This window comes from Atractosteus spatula, chromosome 5 (genome assembly GCF_055471065.1).
Source record: "Atractosteus spatula isolate fAtrSpa1 chromosome 5, fAtrSpa1.hap1, whole genome shotgun sequence".
Lineage (NCBI taxonomy): Eukaryota > Metazoa > Chordata > Actinopteri > Semionotiformes > Lepisosteidae > Atractosteus > Atractosteus spatula.
The window spans coordinates 46,276,426-46,288,878 of NC_142710.1; the positions used below are offsets into that span (position 1 = coordinate 46,276,426).

General features: G+C 37.6%; 1 protein-coding gene across 1 annotated transcript in view; it reads right to left on the reverse strand.

Moving 5' to 3' along the window:
- The window catches only part of cfap20dc (CFAP20 domain containing), a 166,286-nt gene that overhangs the window by 10,238 nt on the left and 143,595 nt on the right, over positions 1-12,453 (reverse strand). The window lies entirely within an intron of this gene.

The following is a 12,453-nucleotide window of genomic DNA, read 5'->3' on the forward strand; positions in this document are numbered from 1 at the left end:
TTGGTGAGTGTGTGGATATAAACAACATACTTTGATTAGCAATTTTTGTGAGATACTGTGACTCAGATGAAATTCTCTAAAACCAATGCATGGGACAACTACAAGGGAAAATATAGCTAAGACATTTATTAATAATTTTGAGGAAAGAAGAATTGACATCAAGAAAATATTTTCTGTCACTACTGAAAATGCCCTTGCTATGGTTGGAAAACAGAAGATTAAATTTACCCTACGCAGAATTTACATCAGGGAAATCTTTGTGTCAAGATTTCAAATTATGAGCTATAATAATGTGATATAAAAATGGACAGTCTGTGCAAAGACATTCGTCTTCACAACAAGTCTCATTGGTTAAGCAGTGGGAAGGTTTTAGTACACACTCAAGATCTTCTTGTCTGAAAAAAGTCAAAACTACCCCATGTTGCATGATGAAAAATGTGTTGCAAAACTACTGTTTCTAGCCAACATCACCACACACATGAATTAACTCAGTTTCTGTCTGCAGAGTGCAAATCTAACTGTTATGGGTCTTTTTCAAAACGTGGAAATGTTTTTTCATGGTTCATTGATATCTCATCAATTGATATCTTTTCACTATTTCCACCATTTTAAAGAACTTTCAGAACATCACACAATCCTCATTGCTGAGTTTGGAGTGTACACGCGAGAACTGGCATCACACTTTTCTGTCAGATTTCAGGATTTCAATTGTTTTGGCCTGATGTTTTTTCTACAGCTTTGATACCAGCAACATGGATTTTTCAGTGTTTTAGTGGATGGGTATTGAGGATTTTAAAGTGCAGCTAATTGAACTACAGTGCTCAAAGTTTCAGGACTGACTGTTGGAAGTCACTGCCAGTGAAAGTTGACTTTTTGAAGAAAGTAACATTTTCACTGCTCTGAGGTTTTGGATCAACATTCTTCTGTGAACAGGTATTTTCCCATGTGAAGTCAGTTCTTTGTCCCTCACATTGCTGGTAAGCAACAGAACACTCAGAGGCTTGTGTGCTGCTTGAAGTGTCAAGGTACAAGCTTGAGATTGGAGAACTCAGCAAGGGTAAGGATCACACAAAATGGTAAGATGTGCATAATAATTTAATAATTTTAGATATTCATATATTTTATTTTAATTTAATTCTTATATTTTTAAGATTAATCTTTTATTGATCAAAATATAAGTAGGGCTATTATTAACATTAAAAAGTATCAATGGCATACTTTGGCCTGCATATAATAGCATAATACTGCAGAGGAAATGAATTGGAGATTTCATCCAAATATCCAAATTTAAAAGCGTACAGATACGTTCAATCCAGGGGACTGTTTCACACCCAGTAGTGAAATAAAGAGACAGGATCACAATTGTTAAATTAGTCCATTAAAACAAGTGCATGAGCTAACTTTTGGTAAGCCCCTTCTGAAAGGTTGCCGACCCCTGTTCTAGAGGGACCAGGATGTTTAAAAACAAATAAATCATTGGGCCTTGATGGTATTTCCCAGTCTTTCTTAAGGAAAGCTAGACCATTTCAACACTCACTTAAACAGGAACAGTGCCTGCAGATAGGAAAATCTAACACCAATCCACAAAAAACGGTGGGAGAAAACTGAAACAGGATCCCACAGAGCAATATTCTTACTTTTGCTGCTGGTTAAGCAATGAAAATGGTTGTTAAAACATAAAAAAATATTTACAAAACAGGAACATTTTAAGAGAGAAGTCAACAAGGACATTAGCTAATACTAAAAGCATATGACATGATACATTTAGATTTCCATATAGTGGTTGATAAGATTCATCATAAATGGTTGAGGAATAAAAGGTTTATTCTCAAGTTAAAAGCCATGGGAATCTGAAGTAATGTATGTACATGGAACTTGCTAACAAACAGAAAAACATGTCATAATGGGTACAGTATATCCTCTCACTGGAAAGATGAGACCAGTAATGACACAGGAATCTGTTTCAGACTCATGTAGCGGCGAGGCTTAATAATAAGGCAGAATTAAGTGTTTCTGAGCTTCCCAAATGAGGCCCCATTTCTCTGTTCATCTCTGTGGTGCAACCACAGAGAGACCATTAGTGCAGGGTGATTTAAGGTTTCCTAGGACAGCTCCCAAAGGGGGATGCACTTAGCTAAGTCTGGCTATCATGATCAATGGTCATCCACTGGCGCCTATCAGTCTAGGGAGTGCCGGATGGACATCTGGACTGCATTACTAAGTGTCAGGACTAAGTGACTCATATCTCACCTTGATCAACCAATCAGGGACTGGTAGGGCTGAGTAACCCACGTGGGACTCTGATGCCCATGGAACTTTCAGCCAATCAACAAGCTGAAGTTCCTCCAGGTAAAAACAGGCAACACAGGCCTGGAGATTCAGATTCAATGAGAGCCTGGGAGATTCAGTAAGATTCTGGAGAGGATTCTGTGGACTGTTCTAAAGGGAATTCAAAGGAGAATTCCAGGGCAGGACGGCCCAGGAGCAGAAGGCTCCCAAGGGCAGGACATTCTCGCAGCGCGCCTCCTGACCATCCCGAGACTCAGCCCGGACAACCACGGAACGGCCAGTGTGTCCGAGTGCCAGAACTTTCCTTTGTTCTAAGAGTCTAGAGTGGAGGTTGCCAGAGAGTAACCAGCAGCAGGCCTCGTGAACAGGTCAGAACTGTGGACAGCTGAATCACTATTCAGAACTAGCTCTTCATCAGGAACGAACCGGTCCTCTTCCTGACTTGCTGGGACCCACAGTCATCTTTTCTCCTGTGCGCAAACTTTGCTAGTTAAAGCCAACACAACTAGCCGGTCAGTGAGCATCAGCAGCGCACCGTCGCAAGCCGCACAGCACAGCCTGGCACGGAGCCAGAGAGAGCGGATTGGACAGCAACAGCCTGCAACTGTTTCTTTGTGCCCGCAGGAGATCTGAATCCCCAGAAATTGGATGAGTATTCAACTTCAATGCATTACAGCTCGAGAATTCAATTGTTATCCCAACCAGTTGATATCAATTTAATTCCTAAGAGTTATGTACTTGTTTTGAGTATCTAATGTAGAAGTTATAACCAAGTTCATTTACGAAACGGTCTTAATGAATGATATACTGAACGTATGTCCTCTTGATATGTGTAACACTTCGTAACTGATTGAATATATACCTTTTGTATTCTGATAACCCTCTCGATAAGATCTGTTAGGTTTATATGCATATTCTATGTATTAATAAATGTATCCTCGTGTATTAGTACCTGCGTGTGTGCGTTGTTTGAGTTATGTCGCATGGTTGGATTCTAAAGCCATCAAAAGAATCAACTTTGTGATTTACTGCTACAATTGATAATTGTCACAGTAAATGCCCAAACCCTACAGAACTGGTGCCTTCAGAGAGCCACAACGTTACATATTTGGCTTCCCTGAACGGCTATGAAACACTACACTCATTACTGTTTCTTATTTATATACAAGTGTAGACTCTCATAATTCACAAACCAGTCAAATTTGCAAACACAGAAACACTGGCAAGAAAATTACAAAAAGACTTTAGACAAAATCCTGGACTGGGGTGTCACTTGGCAAATGAAATTCAGCATTGATAAGTACAAAGTGATTCACACCAGTAGTAGAAATATACACTATGCATATTACATAGTGTATTCATTCAAATTCCAATTACAATTAAAGGGATATGGGTGTTTATGTTAAATTCTTCTACACCCATATCAACACAATGTGAGTAAGCAGTAAAAAAGCAAAAAGCTGAGAAATTTAAAAATACAGGTAGAGCTCAAGCTCTACGATGCACAACATTAAGACATCATCTATTCAGTTTTGGTCACCATAACACAGAAATATATTACAGCATGAAAAAGATTTCAAACAAGAGAAGCAAGAACCGTTTTTGGTTTTAGGGAATGTCATATATGGACAGTTTGAGGGAAATCTATTCAGTCTGGAATACTGCAGAGGAGATGAATTGGAGATTTCATCCACGTATACAAAATCAAAAGTGTACAGATACGTTCAATCCAGGGGACTGTTTCACACTCAGTAGTGAGATAAAGAGACAGGATCACAATTGTTAAATTAATTAATTGAAGACAGACTTCCTTATTCAAAGTGTAGTGGGTGTCTCGAACAGGCTTTCCAGCCAGATGGTTGAGACCCAAACTCTCGGCACCATTAAGAAATAGCTAGATTAAATTTTAGATTTACTAATATTTTAGAAAAGTTTACTTTTTACTTTCCCAAATCGTTTAAAATGTAATACAAAGATGACAATAACTATTCCTCTCAAACCCCTCTTTCCCACTGAAGTTTCTACCTAAGGACTCAAACTGCTGCAGTGGGACCCCCTTTGCTCCCTAGACTTTGACTGTTTTGACAAGAGTACTGTATATTGAGCCTCCACCGTCCAACCAGTCAGGCATGCAGGGAGAGGGCAGGTGGAGGCTCTAAATGCGGCACCACAAACTTTGTAATTGCAGTCAGACCACTCACTCAGATCTGTTTCTCCTGAGAAAAGCACAATTTAGAACAATGGACAAACAGAAAGTGATCTGATTCCAGAACTCCAGAACTGATTCCAACATCTGGACACTCCCAAAATGTTTATGGACAACTATAAACTTTATCATAAAATACTTGTACAAGTTGTTATATTGTCCTATAAAAATGACCAACTCCCTAATAATTAAATTAGATACCAATTATTACTTGCAAAATCTAACAGATTATGCATTTATGCATTTGGTGTATAGACATCCTTGCCCGCCAGGGGACACCATAGATCACACTGCAGATGACAAACATAATCATTCCAACAATCTTCCAACAGGACAATGACCCGAAAAATAAAGCAAAAGCCACACTGGTGTGGCTTAAAACCAAAAAGGTTAATGTTCTGGAGTGGCTCAGTCAAAGCCCAGACCTCAATCCAATTGAGCATCTGTGGAATGACTTAAAAATTGCTGTTCACAAAGGGTCCCCATCCAACTTGATGGAGCTTGAGAAATTTGGCCAAGAAGAATGGGAAAAAAGTCCAGTGTCAAGATGTGCAACGCTGATAGAGACTCACACAAAGAGACTCACAGCTGTAATTGCTGCCAAAGGTGGTCTTACCAAGTATTAACTCGGGGGGGGTGGGGGGGCTGTACACTTATGCATTCAATTATTTTCTGTTTTTTATTTTTAATTAATTTAGTAAAATGTCTAGCCTTTTTTTTTTGCTTTGACATTATAAAGTACTTTGTGCTGATGAGTGGCAAACAATTCTCAGTTAAATACATCATGGTTCCATGCTGTAACACAATAAAATGTGAAAACGTCCAAGGGGGTGTAGACTTTTTATAGGCACTGTATGTCTTCTATGATGTTGTCTTTTTACTCATGAATCCATGCCTTACTTAAGATTGTAACTAAAGGGCTGAATACCAGGTATGCCGGTTTAAATCAAATCCTGAATATTAGAAAGCAAAATCAGACCTTCTTAAAGTAGAAACCAAGATACAAGAGAGTCACAGTTTAACCAAACTGATAAATGTAAGTAGGGCTATTATTGACATTAGAAAAGTATCAATGTCATGCAAATCCATAAAAACAAGTGTATAAAGGTGTAGCGGCAAGGCTTATTAAAATACAGGAATTAAGTTTGCTGCTCCCTTGCCAGTCCCTCTCTCCCTCATCTCAGTGGTGCTGACTACAGAGAGACCATTCCATTTGGTTCACATTTAAGGTGTTTTTCTAGCTCACAGAGTTTCCTGATAAGGAACAGCTCCCAAGACTGGGATTCACCAGCCACCCTAATAAATGGTCATCTCTGGCACCTTACTGTCTGGGAGATTCCATGGGAGAGTCTCATCCCAGGGTTTACAACTCTAAGGTCAGAGTGCATTGTTACTCATCCTCCACCTCAATCAGCCAATCAGGAACTGGTAGGGCAGGGTAACCCCACATGGGTCTCAAATGCCCGTGAAACTTGAAACCGCGAAAAATTAACTACCGTAGTTCCTCCAGATAAAACAGGCAGCACAAGGTCCAGAAGGGGCTCTTCCAGGACGTTCTCAGACTCAGCTCGGACAATCACGTGCCAGTGTGTCCGAGTGCCTGGACTTTACTTTGTTCTAAGAGTCAAGAATGGAGGTCACCCGGGCGTAATCAAAGGATCCGCCCGAGGTTAGCCTAGCAGCAGCCTCTTGAACTGCCGGTACCCCATGGCGAACGCTTGCCTGATCAACGAGTGAATTACGGTCGGAACTGTCGACAGCTGAATCTCAGTATTCAGGACTAGCGCTACATGAGGAACGAATCTGGTCTTCTTCCCGTCTAAAGAGTGTGACTTGCTTGGACCCGCAGTCACTTTCCATGTACACAATCTCTGCTAGTTAAGCCAGTAGTGACTAGCCAGTCTTCAGAGAGCCCACTGCCAGCGTGTCGCAGCACGAATCTCTCCCTCCTTAAATATCAATTTAATTCCTATGAGTGATGTACTTGCCTTCGAGTATCTAGTTTAGATGTTGTAATCAAAGTTCATTTATGAAACGGTATAAATGAATGGTATACTGAATGTATGTCCCTCTTGGTTTGTAACTCTTCGTTATTGAATACAGTATATATCTTTTGTATTCTGCTAACCCTCACTCTTAAGATCTGTTATGTTTATATGCACATTTTATGTATTAATAAATGTACTGTCCTGTATTAGTATCTGTGTGTGTGCGGTGCCGAGTTATCCCGCAAGGTCAGTTTTCCAATAGCCATCAAAGAATCATTTTGCGAGTTACTGCTACAATTAATAATTGTCTTAGTAAATGCACAAAACCCCTAAAAAGGTATAGAATAAATTTTAAAAACTTGAACAACAAAAGATAACAAACAAAATTAGAAGCCAGATAGCTTCTAACAATTCTTTTCTGATCATGATGAACTACTTTGGTCACACAGACCTCCAGGCAACTTGATTACCTCTAATAGAGTGCTTATAGAAAGTGTACATGCCCTTCGACACCCTGAAATCAAGACTGTTACGCCACAGCTGCAGGTAACACGGCCGTGGCAAATCACAAGCTGGGCTCCAAGGATTTCAGAGAAGCCTCATGAGATTTCGGAAAGGCTCGGTGGGAGTGAGCCTTAAATGAGTGGTTGGAGAAAATGATGCAGACTGATGAGTGAATGAAGGATTCTTATCCAGCAGGAAAAAAACTGTGTTAACTGCAGCGGAGAGGCTGGAGACCAGCACCTTGGTAGGAATGAAAAAGAGCTGTCACTAAAAGAAGAAGGGGCTCCCAGCGGAAAAAGACTGCCAGGTAGTGGCAGTGGAGAAGGCAGGGGAGTAGAAGCCTTGGAGGAAGACAAAAAAGGGAGAAAACATTTGAGCCTGCAGAGAATGCAGCAAGGACAGTGCTGATTCTGTGTTCTAAGATTTAGAAAAAAGGCATTTGTTAGGGTGAGTGTAAAGTGAAAGTGCAAGCTAGCACTGATAGCTCTAGCTCAATGACGGAACACTGAATAAATGGGGGAAAATGCCTCAAAAAGCTCATTAGCTTCCACCTTTGTTCAATTGTAATGATTCTAATGATAATGTGTTACTTTGGATGGGGTGTGTTAATGCAAATCAGTGAGATGGGTCAAAAACTCACAAAATGGTTTCGTCTTTAATTTTTCATCTTTTTTACTAATAAGGATATACTGTAACAGCTTTAACAGCTGTTTGAAAAATAATATAAAAATAAAAAATAATAAAAGAGAACCCAAATGGGGACCAAAGTCAGATAAATGTGCTCATGGTCATTCAAATAATAGTTTTAGCAAAATCTACACATAATGTGGCACAACTCAGCAACTCAACAAGCAATTAATTTATTTTTTTAAATAATATTTCCAAGGCAGTGACCTTAGAAATATAGTTACTGAGTCTGCTTCAGTTAAGCCAACTGTTTTCAATTCAATAATTTTGACAAATTTCCAATTTCAATAATTGTAAGACAAACAGAATTGAATTATCTTTGGTAACACCTTTGACTGTAAACACAGAATATAACAGTTGTCAACTGAATAATGGCTAAAATGAAGACATTCTTATTTAAAAAAAAATAAAATTCTTGTCCCTTCTGGCAGCAGTGTAGTTTTAAAATGCCAGTGGGGGTGCAGAAATTGTCACAGTGTTCTGACATGCTTAGTGTCTTAGTATTGTGTGCCACAAAAAAAAGAGATTGGGAGGCAAACCGTAGTTAATTCTGGAGTATGATTTATGTCTGTCTGAAAAAAAGTCTTCTTTGGCTGAAGCGTTAAACACATACCATTTATCTATCACTCCCAGATCAGATATAAAATTTCTTAATATTGCAGATGCCTGAGACTGAACATTCGTCTCTTTCAATTTTGATCTATTGACTATGTGATTCATGACAGTTTTCATATTTGCACCTAGAATAATATCAAAGTCAGCAAGTCCAACAGAAATTTGGACAAGAGGTTAAAAAAGCCTTGTTCAATGGGAGCATTAACCTGAAACAAAAGTATTATTTTTCCTGAAATATTAATTTTCAAATATGTCATATACCCTAGTTTATCACATTCTGGCCCTTATATAGAAATTCAGAAATTCAATGCAGTACAATTAAATACTTTTATACTTTTGTTCTCTGCAGAAGAAGAGTTTTATGGGTATCAAAATATTCCAAAGTCTGGTTGTTCCAAATGAATTTACTTTATTGTGGCAGTATGAGAGTGCAGTATATTCAGATAATATGGATGCTCTTGTCTAAATTATATCCCCCAGAAAGCTGTTGGGGAACAGCTCGCTTTTCTCACTCACCTGAACAACTGTTGTAAACCCATTGGCTGTATGAAAGTTTAAAAATGGGAAGTGGAGGCCAGAGGAGGATTAAATCTACTTTCTGGCAACAGAGGTAAGATTGTCTGTGATATAAATTCACCAGAGGGAAGAAAATAGAAGGAAGCAACCAATCACCTCACAGACTGACTGACCAACCAAACAAGTTCGCAAAGAGAACCTTAGTTTTAGGTATAGTCTCAGAGAGTCGTTAGTCTCTGAGAGAGACATGTACTGTATATGAGAGTTATTTGGGAAGCCCAGCAGGTTCTGAATATAGATAATGAGGGAATTGTGAAGAAGTTAATTAGTAGCGCAAAGAATATTTTAGACTTTTGTTTTGTATGATTTAGTTGTTGGTCTATTTTGCTATTTTGTTTGAGTTGTAAATAAAAGAGTGGGTTCGCATTATCTTATGGTTGTTGATGTGTCTGTTTTACCTGGACCTGCCTATCAACCTCCCTGTTTATGACAGCCTGCTCCAGACTGTGTCTCAGGCAGTATCAACTGTATATTTCTCCATCGCTGAGACAGCAAACACAATTGTTAAGAGAATTCTGCCTGCGTATGTTCCACAATGAAGTAGAAACATTAATCACAAGTGTCAAACACCAAATAGAGCAAGCAAGCGAATGGTGACTTAAATAAATACACAGCAGTTGCAAAAACGTGAAGAGGCAGAATAACACAGGTGAACTTCTTAATCTTGCTCTTTATCAGAGTGAAAATGTACTTCCGACTACCACTGTCCGAAATGACTACCAAATAATCCCCCCCTCGACAAAGATATTTCCCAAGGGCACCTTTGTTGGGAACCCCTTTTCCCCACCCCTTGTTGCATCTGTGACAATAACACCGCTATACTGTAATAAAAATAATAATAATAATAATAATAATTGCTTACACTTATATAGCGCTTTTCTTGACACTCCACTCAAAGCGCTTTACAGGTAATGGGGACTCCCCTCCACCACCACCAATGTCTAGCACTACCACCAGAAACAAAAACCCCAGTAAAAGGTTAAGAGACAAAAATGAAAAAAATAAGAATAAAAAATTGAGAAAAATATATATTTCATGCATTTGTTTTCTACTAATATAACACATTTAAAACTGAGAACAAGAGGAACTTCATTAATCAAAGGGCTGTGAGAGTGTGGAACAAGCAGCCCAGCCATGTTGTTGAAACTGACTCCCTGGCTTCTTTTTGAGAGACAGCTGGATGAGATCCTGAAATCAATTTACTACTAACTAGAAAAAAGTGCCAGATGAACTGAATGGCCTCTTTTAATTTATAACTGTTCTTATGTTCTTATGTAGGATGAAGTAAAAAAAATATAACTCTTCTTAATTGTAGCAAAGACACCTCCAAATTTTCCAGATTAGGTGTCTGATTTTTCTGCCCATTGCTTTCCTGAGATGTAGTTTAATGTATTTAATAGATTTTGGAAGAGTTGCTCTCTAGGCATTGAAGTTCTCTACAGTTGCCCTTGAATCTGAGAGATTCTGTCTTAGTGTATTCCTGCTTGAAGTTGGGGATAGAGCCTCTTCAGTGCCTCCAACATACAGACCCCCCAAAAATAAAATTAAATAAGGGAGTGGGGGAGACATGAGCCTATAGCATGAGCTTCAGTGTTATTCTGCTAAACCTGAATGCTAATCATGTGACTGCATTATGCTATTCTTAAGGAACTGCACCAATTGTTAAAATGTTAAAATGTGCTCTGAATATTTAAAAAATTAACAAGCTCTTGTAGGATGTGAGGGAATTATTCTTATTTCCTTGTCTGATAAGTCTTTTATATCTTGTGTCTTGAAACTTTCCACTCCAACGGTTGTGAAAGTATATAGTTCTGCTTTTGTCTATATATGCTAAATTGTCAACGTATGTTATGTTGCAAGGCATAACTGCCATATGTTCCTAGCAGAGTTACTAAAACAATGAGGAACTTCCTTGACTGCTTCTTCATGTGCACAGCCAATGTCAAATCCCTTTTATGGACAAGTTTTACAGACCTTACTGTATAAAAAGACCACTCTTTGTAATACTTCTTTGAGTCTGGCCTGTAAGATCTAGGCTTTCATATACATATGTAATAAAGAAGACTTCTGCTACATGGACACCCGAATTGCTGTCATTTGTTTGACACAACAGATGGAATCACTTATCTTACTATTAGTAAGATAGTGATTATACAGAGGTAGTCATAAAGAATGCTTGAGGTGCAATGCACCTTATTACATCGCAAGGCAATGACTAACACCTTTTTATTTTTTCAAATAATCTGATGCAGGACTGCACTACTTTGTAAAACCGCCAGGTGGCTCAGTGAATGTTTAACATGTCATGTGTCTATTCAGTGAAGTATTAACCAGGAAATCAAATATTAGTTAGAAAACTTCATTTGGGTTTTGATTGTAAATTATACAGTTGCAGCCACTCAGAATGCACGTCAAATCTTAATAATTTGTTGCCTGTAATGCCTGTAATGAAGTGTGGTACATTTTGTGATTTACTGGGCAAAGACCATAGGTGGTTCTAGTGGTGTGTTAGTGAAACAATTGATTCATTTAATCTGTTTCCCTACAGTTTATCATCTTTAAATCCACTTAATATGGAATATTAATATGAAATTGTATAACTAAATGGAAAGTCAGGTAGCTGACAATAAACAGAAGAATAACAGAAGCATAATATACTTGAATGTCACAAATGCTAATAATTTATAAATATAAACACATTATACATACTGTACTGTATATAGCTGATAGTGGTAGATTAAAATAAATAAAGTATGCAACAATATTCCACCTTGCATCAAAGTCTTTAACTTTGGAAAAGTTACTTGAAAAAGTTCTGTTCTCACCATATAAAGTTTATATACTTTATAAGATCTGAACAGGTGGGATTAGTGTTATAAAATGCTATAATGTTTGGACCTTTTCTATGAAAAGTTGCTGTTGTAATTGTTGGTAAAAATACTTTTTAAAATTAGCTTATTAGGAAATATTATTATGGAATCTTTAAGAATTTTTGGTACTTGAAAAAAAATGTTTCTGAAAGTCATTGATGATATTAATTTATGTATCTATCTATATTTAGATATATATATTCCTCTTCTGAAGGAAGATCTGCATTGATTTCATTAACTCATTCACTTGTGGTTATTTTATAAAAAAAATGACGTTTGTTTTAACTACGTTTTGGTGTCATTGTTGTTGCAATGGACAATGAAACCTGAGTTTGTAATGTAGGGCACTACACTTGAGTGATGCTCTGGTACAGTGGTTACTTGCTTGCTGTTTAGAAAGTCCAAAGGTCAATTCCTGGTCAAACCAAAACCTTTAATTTTTTTATACTCATCCAAATGTATAAACTATATTCACATTTCTGTTATTTTTATATATCATATATATTATATAGTATGTCAAATATTAAAATAATAATAATATGAATGAACCTTCAGACCAGCAATCCTCAGGATGCTCGAAAAGAGCAAAGGAATTTAAAGATGCACTTAAACAGCAATTATAATTGAGTTTTTTTTTTACGTGTATACAGCATTTAGTTTTGCATACAACTTTTAATGACACACTGTATATTTTTAAATTACGAAATTTAAAATCTAA